General features: G+C 41.9%; 1 long non-coding RNA gene across 1 annotated transcript; it reads right to left on the bottom strand.

The window, feature by feature from the left end:
• Window positions 1-8,226: 8,226 nt before the first annotated feature.
• LOC145516790 (uncharacterized) lies at window positions 8,227-12,136 on the bottom strand. The gene is made up of 2 exons (XR_014061768.1): window positions 11,411-12,136; window positions 8,227-8,390 (listed from the first exon to the last, which is right to left on the bottom strand). It is a non-coding gene; the product is annotated as an uncharacterized LOC145516790 (long non-coding RNA).
• Between the last annotated feature and the right edge of the window lie 6,701 nt (window positions 12,137-18,837).

Raw genomic sequence — 18,837 nt, 5'->3', positions numbered from 1 at the left:
TGCTGGCTTTGACAGCTCCTGTGGGCTTTTATGTGACTATTTGCTCTGAATAAATAATGGAACCACATTCTCACACAAGAACTGCTAATTCTGCAACCTTCTCAGATCCACAAGTTACCGCAAAACCAAACCTTGTAGTTACATGTACATAGGGATCTGGAGCTCCAACAAAGAGCTTGCCGTTCCTCTCACATTAGAATCTTTAGTTCTAACCAACACCAGGAATTTTCGTTACTTTTGTATTTAGGGTGTTCTGTCGCTTTTTGGTTGGTTGGTTGATTGTGTCACAGTTACATTTGGAGGTAGTGATGAGGGAATGGACTATGTAGATAGATTTGTAGGAAAGAGGGTGACATCAATCTCTTTCTCATGAATCTAGCTGTGCCATTGAGTTTCCAAAGAGATGCCTTGTCGATTATTTAGAGTGGAGGGGATGAGCAATTGACTTTCTTTTTCAATGGGTGATGGTAATGCATGCTAGGATACTAGGAGTAAGTGCTGAATAGCCAAGAAAAAGGCCAATTAGTACTCCCTCCATAAGCAGATCTCTCCAATTCCTCAGCTTGTGGCCACTGAAGGTGTTCAGATGGTTCACTGTAATGAGGGAAGGGAGTGGAATTAAGTGCAGATTTCTTCTTGACTGACCTCTCAAGATTGCAATTATCTCTCATTTCCACACTTAACCACTCTCCAGGCCCTCAGGGAGTCCTCTCTCTTTACAATGCCCTTTGAGAATTGAATTCCAAGCCAGTGAGAATAAATAGATGGGAAAGACTAGAAAAAAAGAAAAGAGAAGTGGCCCTTCAGTTTTACCATAGTCAGCCTTCAGCTTGAAAAGAGAAAGAAATATAGACTGTGGCTACTATACACAGACTTCCCTGGTAGCTCAGATGGTAAAGCATCTGCCTAAAATTGAACCTGCGAGACCCAGGTTCAATCCCTGGATTGGGAAGATCTCCTGGAGAAGGAAATGGCAACCCACTCCAGTAGTCTTGCCTGGAAAATCCCATGGACAGAGGAGCCTGTAGCGTCCATCGGGTCGCAAAGAGTCAGACACGACTGAACGACTTCACTTTCACTATAAATGGAGAACGGATAAAATTCTATCCATTAAATGAGATGCATGTTTTACCCTGACCTACTTGTAGATTTTCCAGTGATTCTTTTTACTTCGATGCTATGGAACAGTTTTTTGTAAAGCTTCTTCGTTTGTTGACTATTGTCTGCAGAACCACTAAAATGAGAAAGGTGTATATTAACTTCCTCAGTAACTGCCTGTTAATTACTTCTGATTGTAATCTCCTTGATAGAGGCATTGGGTCTTAATCACTGTTGTAAACCCAGGCTATTGTGCATGGGAGATACTCAATGGATAGTAAATGAATGAATGAATGAATGAATGAATTGGCAACAAGGGGGATTACAGAGTTAAGAATTGAGTGCTATAGTAAGAAATGCACTAAATTAACATTAAACATTCATCATGTGCATCCATAATGGTGATGTTAGGGTGAAAAATATGCTTTTCTTCTGTTTACGTTGAAGTTCAGTTTCAGGAATGAGTGATGACAAGAAGAGGTAAGGGTCAAAATACTCAGTGAAGTTGCAGTATCCAAGGATTGATAAGCAAAAGAAGTTAGTAGTCAGTGGCAGGTTAATTTTTTAAGCCTCAAATCAGTCATTTGCAAGGGTGGTAAAAAAAAAAACACAGAGCTGGAAAGCTTTAGCTTTTCCTCTGCCCTCATGACTCAACCACTTTCATCCAAAGGTGTTACACTGACCCTTTGAAGCCCCAGGTTGGCAAGACTTGTCCTCTCCCCCCATATTAATTGTTTCTTCTTTCATTCAATATGTATTTTTATACCTAATATAGCTGTAAAACTGTAGAACAGAAAAAACTGTACACAGCATACTTACCCTCATTACTTATAAACTGTCTTAGTCTGTTTGAGCTGCTATAACAAAAATATCATTGACTGGGTAACTTGTTAACAACAGAAATTTATGTCTCACCGTTCTGGGAGCTGGTAGTCCTCAATTAGGGTGCCAACTTGGCCCTTTTCTGGGTTTCAAATGGTGACTTCTCATTGTATGCTCACGGAGGTAGGGGAGGGGCAAGGGAGCTCTTGAGAGCCACCTTTATAAGTGCACTAATTCCATTTGTGAGGGCTGTGATTAGCCTTGACCTACTCCCCTCCAAAGAACCCCATCTCCTAATGCCATCACCTTGGGTGTTAGGTTTCAACATATCAAATTTGAAGGTATACATTCATATCATGGGCTTCCCTGGTGGCTCAGATGGTAAATAATCCACCTGCAATGCAGGACACCTGGGTTCAATCCCTGGGTCAGGAAGATCCCTTGGAGAAGGGAATGACTACCCCCTCCAGTATTCTTGTCTGGAGAATTTCATGCACAGAGGAGCCTGGCAAACCACAGTCGATGGGGTCGGAAAGAGTCAGACACAACTGAGTGACTAACACTTTCACTTTCGCGTTCATACCATAATTGTATAACCGGCTGCTGCTGCTGCTAAGTCACATCAGTCATGTCCAACTCTGTGTGACCCCATAGACGGCAGCACACTAGGCTCTTCCATCCCTGGGATTCTGCAGTCAAGAATATTGGAGTGGGTTGCCATTTTCTTCTCCAGTACATGAAAGTGAAAAGTGAAAGTGAAGTCACTCAGTCGTGTCTGACTCCTCCTGACCCCATGGACTGTAGCCTACCAGGCTCCTCCATCCATGGGATTTCCCAGGCAAGAGTACTGGAGTAGGGTGCCATTGCCTTCTCCTATAGAATAACCTAACTGAGGAGAAAAGATACAAGCACATGAAAAACTAAGGTAATCAATAATGGAAATGTCAATACAAAAATAAGTAAATAAAAGGCAATATATGATCAGAAAACTGAAGAATAAAATCTACTTTGCCCTTTTCATTTTTAGGGGAAGCATCACCTCCCAATCCTTTTAGACAGGGTTACTGTAGAAGTCATGTTCTTGTACTGTGAACCCACCTGCTTGACCAAAGTTGAATGGGCCAAGGGTGGTACCTGACCAAGCTGGACCAATCAGATCATCTCCTGGGTATTTGGAATTGGACGTAGTTTGGTTATTATCCTTTATAGAAGAGATGTAAACATTGGTAGCAGCCATTTTCCATCTTGACAAAGCAAAGAAAATCATTTGCAGTGAGGAAAATGAATGGGGCAGATGTGAAAAGAGAAGCAAAGATAAAAGAAGGAGAGAAGGGACTCTGGTTCTCTAATGGGCTGTAGTCTCTAGTTTCAGCAGTCCTGAGTTTCAGTTTTCTCTTTGTCCTTGAGATCCATGAGACAGTTCTGTATCCATTTAACAGTGCACTTCTTCTGCAGAAAGCAATTTAATCTTTAACAAGTTGACGAGTTGATCTGACATCTGGCTGGCCTGTAGCATTGGCAATCCAGGGAATTCCTGGTCCAAGTTGTGGATGCTTTCCTAATACCCCCTTCCTCCTGCCATATGTGTTTACTTGTACCTTTCATTTTATAGAATCTCAGAGGTTGAGTCCTTCCAAAACTTCCTCATTACACTTTATTTTAGGCTCCAAAGTAGACAGGTGCTTCAAATCTTTCATCTTATTTAATCCTTATAATAGCTCTTTGACGTAATACTGTTATTATCTCCACTTTGCAGGTAAATTTGATGCACAAAGAAATGGAGCATTTTACCCAGTGTCACATATCTAATAACTGGTTGAATCAGGATATGAACTGAAGATGTGTGACTCCTGAGCACATGCTCCTAATCACTAAGTGACTCTCCCTCCTTTTGCTGAAATAGCCCAGGGAGCATTGCCTACAATGATCTTTTCTTTAGCACTTTAAAATGTTAGGATCTTTCTATTTCTCCCACTCCACATTTTATTACTATAAAGCATAATACTTGTAGCGAAGACTAGGTAGATACTAACTTCTTTCCTCCTGCCAGGCACACTGGAAGTCTAAATTTCCTATTCTCCCTTGAAGTTAACTTAGAGATACATGCTCATACTACCCCTGAGCTGGGACAAAAAGTGACATATGCTCCTTCCAAGACTGGACAGAAACTTCTCTAGACCATTTTCTTTGCTCTTTCTTCTTTTTCCATATAGATAAGGAGTCCATATGCTGTAGATGATGGTGGCACTGTCATCTTATGAATGCAAACTATCTAGGAAAACCATCCAACTCTTAATGACTAGGACATGAGTATTAAGTGGATGTTTATTGTGCTGAGGATGAGACGGTTGGATGGCATCACCAACGTGATGGACATGGGTTTGAGTAAACTCCAGGAGTTGGTGATGGACAAGGAAGCCTGGCGTGCTACAGTCCATGGGGTCACAAAGAGTCAGACATAACTGAGCGACTGAACTGAACCAAGGTTATCTTTCACAGAAGCTTCATCTTTTTAAAAATATCTGATTTGTATTGTTGGTTAAAGAAAGTAGTGATAATACTCTCGAAAGACACTCAGTCCTATGTGTCCGTGGTCATTAAGGGAATGGTGTCATGAGTCTCTGCCATAGCTGGTGGGGTAAATCTTTTTGTGTTTCCCTGGAGTATTCCCTGGATGATAGGGTCACCTTCTTGCTTATGCAGTGACAGAGACTTCCGTCAGAGAGTCACAGAGTTACATTTCAGGAAGGGATGCTTAAGAGCCCAGCTCCAGCTTACATAGAGGCTGCATTGAGTTGCTTTTTGACAGCAGCTGAGTGGGACAGAAGCTGTCTTTTTTTAAATTTACATGCAGTGTAGCCATTCAGTCTTCTTGGGCGCATAATTGTAAGGGTTTTCTCCCTTCCTACAAGTGAAAAAAAGAGAGTCACTGTTACCAAAATGGAAAGCTTCTGTCTTGGGTGAATAAAGGAAGATGTAACCAAGTGGCATTGATTAAGGAATGAACCTTTATTTGCTGCAGTTCCACTGGTGGAGCTATAGAATAAAGCCTAAGTGTCCCTATGCTAGGAAGTCCAAATGGGAAGCTGATGAAGTCCTTTGGGGAAGCAATTGAAAATGTGCAGTAAAAGTTGCTAAGTTTGTTCTTACTCTTGTCATTAAGTCAAAGTCAAAGTTTTATTTCAAATTAAATTTATAATGAATTTATGAAAATGAACTTGCCATACTCAGCCATTTCCATGTGATTTTGGTAAATTGTCATCTTGCAAAAGAACCTTCTGACTTCCCCAGGGCAAAGTGCTCTCTGCCTTACCGTACTGAAGGTAAGGAGAGACGCAAGAGCTAAAATCTATGCTTTTGTTATATTCTTACAGTTTAAATTAAGTGTTCCAAGACTGGGCTGCCAAGAGATTGCTGCATTAAGATTCAAGGACATGAGTTTGGGAGATGTCACACTTAAAAATGATCTGGGTTTTTTTTATATAATTCTTCATTCAATTAATATTTCCTGAGTGCTTTAATATGCATGCACTATCTAAGTGCAACAAAGCTGCTATCTACTGTCACTGGGGTAATTATTTATTTGCAATTGCTGCCACCTCAAATCCCTTATGATTATACAGTGGAAGTGAGAAATAGATTTAAGGGACTAGATCTGATGGACAGAGTGCCTGATGAACTATGGATGGAGGTTCATGTCATTGTACAGGAGACAGGGATCAAGACCATCCCCATGGGAAAGAAATGCAAAAAAGCAAAATGGCTGTCTGAGGAGGCCTTATAAATAGCTGTGAAAAGAAGAGAAGCAAAAAGCAAAGAAGAAAAGGAAAGATATTCCCATTTGAATGCAGAGTTCCAAAGAATAGCAAGGAGAGATAAGAAGCCTTCCTCAGCGATCAATGCAAAGAAATAGAGGAAAACAACAGAATGGGAAAGACTAGAGATCTCTTCAAGAAAATTAGAGATACCAAAGGAACATTTCATGCAAAGATAGGCTCGATAAAGGAAAGAAATGGTATGGACTTAACAGAAGCAGAAGATATTAAGAAGAGGTGGCAAGAAAACACAGAAGAACTGTACAAAAAAGATCTTCACAACCCAGAGAATCACAATGGTGTGATCACTTACCTAGAGCCAGACATCCTGGAATGTGAAGTCAAGTGGGTTTTAGAAAGCATCACTGTGAACAAAGCTAGTGGAGGTGATGGAATTCCAGTTGAGCTATTTCAAATCCTCAAAGATGATGATGTGAAAGTGCTGCACTCGATAGGCGAGCAAATCTGGAAAGCTCAGCAGTGGCCACAGGACTGGAAAAGGTCAGTTTTCATTCCAATCCCAAAGAAAGGCAATGCCAAAGAATGCTCAAACTACCACACAGTTGCACTCATCTCACACACTAGTAACGTAATGCTCAAAATTCTCCAAGCCAGGCTTCAGCAATACGTGAACTGTGAACTTCTAGATGTTCAAGCTGGTTTTAGAAAAGGCAGAGGAACCAGAGATCAAATTGCCAACATCCGGTGGATCATCAAAAAATCAAGAGAATTCCAGAAAAACATCTATTTCTGCTTTATTGACTATGCCAAAGCCTTTGACTGTGTGGATCACAATAAACTGTGGAAAATTCTGAAAGAGATGGGAATACCAGACCACCTGACTTGTCCCTTGAGAAACCTGTATGCAGGTCAGAAAGCAACGGTTAGAACTGGACATGAAACAACAGACTGGTTCCAAATAGGAAAAGGAGTACGTCAAGGCTGTATATTGTCACCCGGGTTATTTAACTTACATGCAGAGTACATCATGAGAAATGCTGGGCTGCAGGAAGCACAAACTGGAATCAAGATTGCTGGGAGAAATATCAATAACCTCAGATATGCGGATGACACCACCCCTATGGCAGAAAGTGAAGAAGAACTAAAAAGCTTCTTGATGAAAGTGAGAAAGGACAGTGAAAAAGTTGGCTTAAAGCTCAACATTCAGAAAACTAAGATCATGGCATCTGGTCCCATCACTTTATAGGAAATAGGTGGGGAAACAGTGGAAACAGTGACAGACTTTATTTTTGGGGGCTCCAAAATCACTGCAGATGGTGATTGCAGCCATGAAATTAAAAGATGCTTACTCCTTGGAAGGAAAGTTATGACCAATCTAGACAGCAAATTAGAAAGCAGAGACATTACTTTGCCAACAAAGGTCCATCTAGTCAAGGCTATGGTTCTTCCAGTAGTCATGTATGGATGTGAGAGTTGGACAGTGAAGAAAGCTGAGCACCGAAGAATTGATGCTTTTGAACTGTGGTGTTGGAGAAGACTCTTGAGAGTCCCTTGGACTGCAAGAAGATCCAACCAGTCCATCCTAAAGGAGGTCAGTCCTGGGTGTTCATTGGGAGGACTGATGTTGAAGCTGAAACTCCAATACTTTGGCCACCTCATGGGAAGAGTTGACTCATTGGAAAAGACCCTAATGCTCGGAAGGATTGGGGGCAGGAGGAAAAGGGGGCAACAGAGGATGAGATGGCTGGGTGGCATCACTGACTCGATAGACATGAGTTTGGGTAAACTCCAGGAGTTGGTGATGGACAGGGAGGCCTGGCGTGCTGCAATTCATGAAGATGCAAAGAGTCGGACATGACTGAGCAACTGAACTGAACTGAACTGACTGCTAGAGCAAGCCTTGTTTTAATGCACTACAAGATGAGATCCAAAGTCTGGCACATAGTGGGTGCTGAATAAATGCTTGGTGAGTGAATACACCAGCCCATAATGACATCTGAGAAATCCTATGTGCACAGTGGCATCAGCATCACTTCTGCTCAGACTGTGTCCCCAGGAAAAAGATGCACTTTCCCTGGACAAAAAAGGAAAGGAATTGTTTCTACAGTGTGTTCATGCAACAGACATCTGCTGAATGGCTAGTTGTGGTAGACACAGTGCCGGGAATACTGGCTGGGCGACACTCATGCTCTGACCTCTAGTTCCAAGAGCAGCCTGTTGGTTGCCCCCAGTTTTATTGTCTTGGGTAGGTAGGTAATTAGTTAAGCACTGATACCTTTAAGAATGTCTTCTTTCTTTCACCCTCAATTATTCCAAGAGGGGAGGGAAGGAGGCAGCTGGTTGGTATGAGTGTTGGGGGCATAATACACCCTGATTTACGTAGGAACACGTGGAATGAAACAAAATGTTAACCAACATCTTCTTTGGAATGAGACTGGGAAGGATTAGCTGAGGGGAGGGCATCATTAGAGGGAAAAACATCATTAATCACTGTCCTAAAATAATCCAAGTTGAATATCATATTGTTTAATTATTTTTAATCTTCTGGAAATACAGAGCTGCCCCAGGGTGCTTTCTTTTCTCTCTCCCGCCTACAGAGCAGCTTGCTTTGGGAGCTGAAGGCTTCCTGTGTATTCCTTGAACTTGATCCAAATTCATTACAGATACACTGTGAAGTGGACAGAGATGATGAAGCTGATGGAGAGGGTAGGGGGAAGAGGAAAAGAAAGAAAGCTACCGTAAGTAGCCAGGGTGAGTTTTACAAGTTGAAAGGTGATCTTTGACCTTCCCATGACTCATAAAGTACTTTGTGACTCTCACCCCTTAGCCAAGATTTTTCAAGCTCAACAAAAGTGCTGTTAGCTGAAATGCCATTTTCACTCAGCTTCAGAAGGACAACTTATTTTAGTTTCTATGTTGACCGAGTACAGTTCTTCACTTTTGACTATCTAATAGCTAACCAACTTGGTTGATCCATGTCTATTGGCTTGGTCATGCATTTGGTCCAGACATCGAATTGGGTGGTGAGGTCCTATATCTCTGTTATGGCAAGTGGATCACAGTTCAGTGCAGTTCAGTCGCTCAGTCACGTCCGACTCTTTGCAACCTCATGAGCTACAGCACCCCAGGCCCCCCTGTCCATCACCAACTCCTGGAGCCTACCCAAACTCATGTCTATTGAGTTGGTGATGCCATCCAACCATCTCATCCTCTGTCATCCCCTTTTCCTCCTGCCCTCAATCTTTCCCAGCATCAGGGTCTTTTCAAATGAGTCAGCTCTTTGAATCAAGTGGCCAAAGTATTGGAGTTTCAGCTTCAACATCAGTCCTTCTAATGAACTCCCAGGAGTTATCTCCTGTAGGATGGACTGGTTGGATCTCCTTGTGTGTGTTACTTAGGCACATGGATGGATGAGAGCTGCCAACATGCAAAATAAGGAGAGGAGATTCTCCAGTTGAGAGTCATCCAGAGAAACAACCTCCTACATCCAGAGTTGGACCCAAAGTTACAAGCTAAGGGAATCCTTATGGTAGAAGATTCCTGGGCGCAATACCCCAGGTCTATTCCCAGGGGGTTATAACACTTTTGTAGTGTCAATCTCTGATCCTGCCCTAAGACTGATGAGGAGTGCCAATTATTCCATTCAGCACCAGTGAAATGTCTTGGTTTCCTTATTTGGCTTTTTGAAAGGACCATAAAGACAGATGAAAGAATTTTAGCCATTCTTCATTTAGCAGGCTTTGGCATATGCTATGTGGTAGTTTACAGATGGCTACAAATTATTTGACACTCTCTCAATGAGAAGTGAGGTCTATGTCTGCTCAGCTTCAATCTGGACATGCTCTGTGGCTGCTTGATCAATCGAATACTTTGGAGGTTATCTCTGTGCCTGTCTCTGTGGTATTTTGTCATGTGGCAGTAGATACCAAGAACACAATGGTTGGGCTCAAGGGATGATTATTTGAATATGGTGATCCATAGGGGCATCTTAAAATTGTGCAAAAATGATCACATTTAATAAAAAAATCTACTGTTTTCCTGGTGTTGTGCCAAGCTGGGGGATATAGCTATTCATATATGGCTCCTGTTTTTAAGAAGTTCACAGTCTGATGGAAACGATAGATGTACGTGAAACGTCAAGATTTGGACCATTGATGCCATTGATGGGATGCAGGCTTAACAAGATTCCCAGAGTTATTCTGAAGAGCATGACAGGAAATCACATTTTTAAAGAGCATTAGCTGTAGAAATACTCCTGAGTTTGAAGTGATTCTGAGACTGTGCAGGGACTCATCTGGAAAGCCTCCACAGAGGTGACAGTTCAGTCAGTCCAGACTTCTGGCAGCCCTATGTGCTGGGATCGGTTTGTTGTTGTTACTCAGTCACTAAGTTGCATCCAACTCTTTCTGACCCTGTAGACTATAGCATGGCAGGCTCCCCTATCCTTCACCATCTCCTGGAGTTTGCTCAAACTCATGTCCATTGAGTCAGTGATGCCATGCAACCATCTCATCCTCAGGGACTGGTATAATCTGACAAATGCCAACAAGCTTCCCCAACCAAAAATACCTTTCTCATTAGCACCCTACAGGGTTCAAAACTCCTACATAACATTTCATCCTCCACCTTTTGGCTTTGAAGGTCTCTGCAAAGTTTAAAATATTATTTGGAAATGGTTATACAGTGGGTCATTTTTAGTCACTAATATATTAGCCTGAATTTCCTTATTTTTATGTTACAAATTATTATATTTTATTGATTATCTGGGCTAGTCCTTGTGTACTATATATGCTCAAAATACTTTTTTTTAAGTTAAATACTTGTCCTGGGCTCATAGTGGTGTTTAAAGACATAGATTGTTTTGAAGAGAGACACACCAGTGAGTCATAAGACACCTCTCCTTTCAAAACACAAACTGCTTCCTAGGTAAAGAATGATCATATATGCTCTTGAAAAAACAAATACACATTTAACACTGAGGTGGCAGTGAGGAACACACAACAAGATTCAGCCTGGTGCATTCAAAAAGGTTGCAACCTAATTAATCAAAATTAACAACACAGTCAGAGAAAATTACACTGTGTACATATTTTAATGTGAATAATATGGCTGGCATTTAAAAGGTGTAAGAATTTAGCAACAAAGTCAGCCAGAGGGAGCTTCAAGTGCCAAGGAGGGTTCTTCACAAGCTTGTGACAAAAATGGACCTGGTTCTTTTGTGCGATATGTTCAATGTTGTTGCCAATAACATCTGTAGATTAGGGAAAGAATATTAGAAACTAGAGGAAGACTATCTTTTGGCAAAGAAAATTGAACATAATAATTGTTAGGGTTAGGAAGGAGGATAATTGTACTGACTCCTTCTCAGCTATTACCAAGACCAGATCTGGGACTGTCATAGTCAGAAGGACTTCTTTCACTTATTGTGGTTATCTCATCTCCTTGCCCTACTATTTCCATAAAAAAGTTAGAAGCCCCACAGCATCATTCATCCCATTTCTGTATAGCTAACAACCTTTCTAAAATGAAAGTCTGATTATAACACTTCCCTGCTTAAAATCCATAAAAAATCCCAATGCCTCAACCTAGCATAGGATTCCAGAGCCTGGCCTCCCTCCCCTTCTCCAGGCTCCTACTTGATATGCTGTTTACCTTCCAGGCTTCAGGCACACAGCTTATTTATTTGTTTATTTATTTGGCTGTGCCAGGCTTACTTGTGGCAGTTGGGGTCTTCGATCTTCATTGCAGCATGCAGAGTCTTTTAGCTGCCACGTGAGGGATCTTCACTTACGGCTTGTGGAATCTTAATTGCAGTGTGTGGGATCTGGTTCCCTGTCTAGGGGTCAAACCCAGGCCCCCTGTATTGGGAGCATGGCATCTTAGTCACTGGACCACCAGGGAAGTCCCTACACAGCTATTTTCTGAACCTTCTCTCCCCACAGCCTTCTCCTCCCACCTAGATGACAATTCTACCTGTGCTCGAACCAGCTCAGGCATTAACTCTCTACACATTAGCTTTTAGCTCCCAAGAAAGAACACATTTACTGTAGTCTTTTGTCGTGTTGCACTTGGATAAATTAGGTTTCTAGATAAGGAGTCTCGCTCTTCTCCTTGCTGCTTTCTTCTCTGCGCCCCAGGAGGTGGCCCCCATGCACTCCAAGCTGCCTTGTCTTCCAGCCCCCAGTGGGATTTGGCCAATGAGAGTCACTGGCAGGAGATCAGGGAGGAGGATGCGAGGGAGTTGGGGCATTTATTTCCTGGCTCCCCTCTGTGTGGTTGCTATGATTTGTTGGGGTCTTTCTACCAAAAAGCTACAATTCTTCGCAAGCAACTCTATCCCTAGAGGTATCCTTTCCTGCCTCTGGGATCCTCTCCCCCTTCCTGCTTATTCAGGTCTCTAGTGGTAGCAGCAGTTTTTCCTTGCTGCTGGCCATGGTGTATTGCCCCGCCCTTGTCTGTTCCTTGAAACTCTGCCCAGGCCTTTGTGAACAGTCTTTAATGACCCAATCTGATTGGACCATCTGTACCCTGTAGGACTCTGATACACCTGGTTTGCAGAGTAGAATCAGGAACTTTATGTAACATCTACAGTCTGAATATTTGGTATCTCTTTTTCCTCAAGATGCCATCTGAACTGCTTCTTTGAGCTATATGATGGGTAGCCCAGACTTAATAACAACAGAAAGCACTATCCCAAACCCCCCACTTTGGCACCTCAGATGGGGAATTTGGATGCCGTGTCCATTTGCTGAGTCCGTAGTGACATATCTAGTCAATTCTGATCAGGAAAATTCTAACAGTAGAACTTTGATACCTGGGTGTATCGTATGCCCCTTACCAGGGGAGGGAACATTTATATAAAGGCTGGAGGCAGTGTGGACCCCAGTCCTGGTCTTCCCATCCCACCACCCAGTATGGTGGTAGCAATGCAACTCAATAACAGGTGTTAGTAATTTGGGTGGCCACAGATAATTAATCCAAAGTAGATGCTCAAAACATGCCTATAAAATATAATTTAACTGAATGATTGCTCAAGCCACAAGTACTGTGGAGTGCTGACTTGAAACCAGAATTGAATTCTTATCTGAACCCACCCATTTCTGAAGGCACCCAGGTCCTTCCTGGGACATTGATGGCAGAGGTAACATTGTGATCCATCTGTGGAGTGTCCCAAGTGGGGAAGACCACCCAATAGTCTCTCAATTGCAAACCAAGGAGGGTAACTTGCTGTAAAGTGTTTGCCAAGTGATAATGTCAACCTCACCTAAACCACAGCGGGTGGAAAATTACATGTCTGAGCCTGGGACAGTTGAACATTTAAAGGTAGGATCAGCAAGGAATCCCTCTGGCTTCCCTCCCTGATAAATGTCCAGGTTCACATAAGCAGATGTATCGGAGCCTCTCGACTGGGGGGTGTCTGGAGAGGCAGCCACCACAGAGAAGGAGCTTTTTCATGAATGATGCTTGTGGATGAAAGTGAAACCCCTGACTTGTGTGCCCAGGGGCAAAGATCTGAACTCCTGGCCTGAAAGAGGGGCTCTGTTGAAAGAACAGTAGGCCTTCCTATGCTGAAATTGGCCAGTGGGATTTTTTCAATTTGCACCTGGTGTTGGGCAGGGGTTCATGAAAATCCACAGAAAGGAATGTTTCCGAGTTGAATGAGGGAAGAGGAAAAAAAAAAAAAGTTGAACGGTAGTCCTTTGGAATCATGAAAAGCACTGATTCAATGAGCAAAATGGAGACTTAAGTCTTTGCTGAGGAGGAGGTTTCTTAGCCGGCCTTGGAGGTCTATACTTCACAAACATATGCAAGGGAGTATTTGCTGTCACTTCATTGGTTAGCCTTTGAAAGCTGAGCTGAGATCCTCAAAACCACCCAGGGGGAGCCAGAAAGGTTGTCCTTTTCTAACCAGAAGTCTTTTTTATCTTCTCTTTCCAGTGCAGAAAGCTTCTTCCAACCCACTAAATATTTAAAATTCATACTCAGTGACAGCCCTTTCTTGACTAAGTTGAAGGGGTTGGCAGTTTCAAAGCTTACTTATTTCCAAAAGGGCCAAGGTTTTTCTGTAAAATATGTGTTTTACTTCATCTAGAATTGTATTTATTTTTAAGTAGTACAAAAATAAATGCTCATATACAAATTTCAAATGCCACCAAACAGACTAATTTAAAAACTTAAAGTCACCTTTAATGTTCATCTAGAAATGACCATTAGCAAAGGATTGGAGAATACTTTTCCACACTTTATTTTCTAAGCATTTAAGAACACTCAAGGCATGCATTTTTTTAACTATAAAAGGAGAACCAAATGTATATTTTAGAACTTGCAACTACAACAAGTGAAATTAAAATCACCAAAGACCACGTTGCTTTGTTGAAAGGAAACCTCTCCATTCCTATTTTACTTGACTTTCCAGAGGATTTGAAAGTGTTGATGAGGTATCTCTTTGTGCTCTTACTGCTTTTTATCAATTTTCTGTTCTGGCAGCCCTTTTGTTTCATGGTCTCTAAAACCCGTGGCTTCTAAAGCTCTTCTGTTTTGTGACTTTAGGTCTATATGCCCAAGATTTTCAAATCTGTGTGCTGTGTCATCACAGGCCACATGTTTTAAACATAATGTAGAAATATGAAAACAAAGTTATGCAGTGAATTCTCAACACTTAACTGCTTCTCTGATAAGTATAAATGACCTAAATTGTTTTATTCTTGGCCTCTTGATAGTTTTAAAATGTTTGGGAAACTTTCAAATGACTTGTCCTAAAAATATTAGGTGGGACATATGTTCAGGAACTTTGGAGTCAAGGGACCAGACCCAGGGAGAGGTAGAGAGAGAATGATTCAGGATATGATTTTTATTCTAGGGCTGGGTCCACACTAACGGTGGGGAAAGGATGGTGCTGTTAATCCAAATAATATGGAAAATCTTTGCTATGTTTCATTTAAATGCCCTATATTTTTTTTTTTTACAGATAGAGTTGTTCTGGCATTGTGAGCTCCTGGTTTCTTCATCAGGCAAGGCTGCTGGCCCATCACTCATGATTTCAATTTCCATTAAAATGCTCATTTGCTCCCAGGTTGACTTATCTCAGTCCTGTCTTACTCTTTTGTGACCCTGCTTAAATGTGCTTGAATTCACATGTGCTAGGTTAAGGCTGTGGTCAGACTTCAAATAATTTGTTAAGCTGATGGATGCAAAGACTTCAGAAATGCATATTGAACTTTCCAGTGCCTTTATGAAAAATGAAGGATTTGGGGCATATATAGTAATGCTAGTGAAAAAAGTTCAGTATCTTACTATGTGCATGCATATTATTGGGTGTTTCATAAGCATATCTCACTTAATTCTCCATAAACCTTATGAAGTAATTACATTTATAATTCTCAGCCTATAAATGTATAAACAGAGGTTCAGCGAGGTTAAGTCACTTGCCCAAGGTCACCCAGTAGGTAAGTTGCAGGATTTAGATTTGAACCTAGGCTATTCTACTCCAGAGCCTTAACTGCTATCCGCCACTGTTTTCCTGTATTGTCCTGGGGCCTTTCTCATCAATTTAACTCTCTGATGGCATTTCAGGCTAGCAAGGGATCTCAACCCAGGGTGCACATTGACTCACTAAGGACCTTTTGAAATATACTAAGCCTAAGCCCAGCCTTCAGAGATTCTGACTTAATTGGAGTTGAGGAGAATATTAATATCTTCAATTTAGGTAGAGGCCAGTATTTGTGTTTTTTTTTTTTTTCAAAAAGTGGTTCCATCTAAAAAGAAATGATACAAATGAACTTACTTACAAAAGAGAAAAGGACTCAGACTTAGAGAATGAACTTATGGTTGCCGCAGGGGAAGGATGAGAGGAAGGGATAGTTAGGGAGTTTGGGATTGACATATACACACTGCTATATTTAAAATGGATAACTAACAAAGACCTACTGTATAACACATGAAACTCTGTTCAATGTTATATGGAGCCTGGCTGGGAGGGGAGTTTTGGCAGAGAATGGATACATGTATAGCTAAGTCCCTTTGCTGCTTACCTGAAACTACCACAACATTATTTGTTAACCGGCTATACCCCAATACAAAATAAAAAGTTAGAAAAAAAGTGAATGCAAAACTCAAGCAAGTTCTAGATTAGAGATACATTTTCTCTGAGAAATGGATACATAAATTCTGGGGGTTCAATGGCTTCCCCTCATTCTTCCCCCTCCCTCCCTGAATGCCTTCTTTTCCATAGACGCTTCTGTCTCAAGAATCAGCTCCTGTAAGAAGTTTTCTGATCACTCCCTTCCTCAGTACTCCCTAAGCAATTTCATATTTAGCTTGGCCCAGTTACTGTGGTGAGTGCCTCGTAGTTGGATTTTAATCAGTTTACGTTTGCTGCATCTTCCTGCCCAGTTAATTTAAATTTGTATGGTCCTTAAGGGCAGAACTATGTCTTCTCTCATTTCTGTTTCCTTTCAGATACATAGCTTAGTGCTGTGTGTGCAGGTGGGTGAAATACACTGGCTGAGTTGGTGGTGAAACTGCTGTGGGATTTCAGACCTGTGAAAGGGTGAACAAGGGGAAAAGAAGAAAAATAAATCGAGAATTGACAGTCTTGTTACAATAACCAAATTGTATTTCATTTATATAGTTAGTTAATACTTATTGAGCACATACTACATGGCAATCATATTCTAGTGAGAGAGAGAATCATCACGTAGATCCATAAGCAGGTCATTTCAAGTAGTGTTAATATCTTGATGGAAATAAGTTAATGTCAAAGAGAGTGACTGGGCAGGAATGGAGCGTTTGGGAAAATTAGGGAAGGCCTTGCTGAGGGACGGGATGATTGAGAGTAAAATCTGAGTAGTCAGCCATGGGATTTCCAGAGAGTGTTCTAGATAGAAGCCCAGACGGTAGAAGTGACTCTGGTTTGTGTGCTTGAAGAAGAGAAAGAAGGTCATTGCGGAGCAAATATTGAACAAAGAGGCTAGCTTGGAGGTCAGAGATGAAGGCTGTGCCAGATTCTGTGACCTTGAACGTCACAAGAAGGAGTATGGATTTCACTGTGGGCATAATGGAATTTTGAAAAATGTGTGTAACCCAGTTGCAGTTCACAGTCGACTGATGATGCAAATGCAAATGTATGTGGGCTGTCCTAATTGTTTCATATATTTGGATGGGGCCTTAAGGTAATTCTACTAGTGACCTCTAGGGTAAGGAAAGCTTTAGTGTATTCAGTTCTATTGATCCATGTTTTTCATGACAGTCTAAGGCTACCTCCTACCTTTTTGTAGTAAGGGCACTCCATCCTGTACTTAGGCACATGGTATCCAAGTGCCTAAGGGACAGAAAGGTCATCATTATCTATGATTTTCTTTCTAACTATGCTGAAGTGGAAGAGAGAGAAGGAATACCCCTGACAAACTGTTTAGCTCATTTTACTTTGGTGGTAATTTGGAAGTTGGAGTAGGAAATGGCAACCCATTCCAGTATTCTTGCCTGGACAATTCTATGGACAGAGGAGGCTTGTGGGCTACAGTCCATGGGGTTGCAAAGAGTCAGATACAACTGAGTGACTGAGCGCAATGCGGCGGTAGCAGAGTTGTGGTTCACTGTGTCATCTAATAAGTTGACTACACAGCTCAGCTTTCTTTTTTGTTATTCAGCATTAAACCTCTCAGTAGCAGAAACCCTGTGATAGAATTTGGTGTATTATTAATTGTCTCACAGATTCTGTGAGTCAGGAGGCCAGGTTCAGCTCAGCTGGGTCCTCTGCTCAGGGTCTCAGAAGGCTGTAATCAGCGTGTTTGTTGGTCTACATTCTCATCTGGAGACTTACCTGGGGAAGAACCTGCTTCTGAGGTCACTGACAGTTTGTTGAGAGAATGTATTTCCTTGTGGCTGCAAGATCAAGAGCTCTGACTTCTTGCCAACTGTCAACTGGAAGCCATTCTGGAGGCTGCTATCAGTCCCTTGCCTTGTGGGCCAGTCTGCTAAGAAGATAGAATCTTAATAACACAACATAATCATGGAAGTGACAGCTCATCACCTTTGCCACATTCTACTGGGTTAGATGTAAATCTAGTGCCCATACACAAGGGAAGCAGAGTACAGAGGGTGTGAATGCCCAGAACATAGGACCAGGAGTCGTGGGGCCATATTAGAGTCTTCCCACCACTCTTGGTTTTATTAAAAAAGATAATCATCTTTGAAAGTTATAACCTACTAATGTAATAAACTTCAGTGATTGCTAAGCAACAGATGTCTTAAATATGTTCCACTTATAAATTTAAAGTTCGTTGTCCATGGGTCTCCTCTGAAACTAGAGCAGGAGGTGTATCTTTTTAACATTAATTTGAACTGGCTTGTAAATCAACAGACATCTGCACAGTTATGTTTTTCATGAGAGTCTAAGGCTACCACTTATCCTTTTGTAGTAAGATCATTCCATCCCATACTAGGCAATGCTGCTGCTGCTGCTGCTAAGTCGCTTCAGTCGTGTCCGACTCTGTGCGACCCCATAGATGGCAGCCCACCAGGCTCCGCTGTCCCCGGGATTCTCCAGGCAAGAACACTGGAGTGGGTTGCCATTTCCTTCTCCAGTGCATGAAAGGGAAAAGTGAAAGTGAAGCCGCTCAGTCGTGTCCGACTCTTAGCGACCCCATGGACTGTAGCCTACCAGGCTCCTCCGTCCATGGGATTCTCCAGGCACAAGTACTGGAGTGGGGTGCCATTGCCTTCTCCGATACTAGGCAATATTCAGCCAAAATAAGCCTATGGGATGTTTTAACTTGCCTTTCTAGGGGACCGCTATCCCTGGGCTATTTGCAGAGTGAAGTCCTCTGTGAACACTCACGTGATGCTTTGGCATCTTTGGGAGAAGAGCCAAGATTATAAAATATTGCCGGGGGAAGAAAATGGATCACAGCTGAATAACCTGGGCATTTAACCAACCTGTGAGTTTGGCATGCTTGATGTCTGCATCCTTTTAGCAAAGATTTGCCTTTAATTGTCACTTTTTGCCTAACCAGTATTTGAGTGTTTCCTTTTACTTCTGGAAACATCAGCCCCAAAATATTAAGTCCAAAGTGTGGTGCTGTCAGATCAGGAAGAGTACTAAGGAGTGGCTTGGAAGGAGTACCAAGAATCCCCATTGCTA

This window comes from Giraffa tippelskirchi, chromosome 8 (genome assembly GCF_054371585.1).
Source record: "Giraffa tippelskirchi isolate mGirTip1 chromosome 8, T2T-mGirTip1v1.2.pri, whole genome shotgun sequence".
In the NCBI taxonomy this organism is placed as follows: domain Eukaryota; kingdom Metazoa; phylum Chordata; class Mammalia; order Artiodactyla; family Giraffidae; genus Giraffa; species Giraffa tippelskirchi.
Note: the sequence above shows the minus strand (reverse complement) of the source record. Positions and strands in the feature narration are given on the sequence as shown.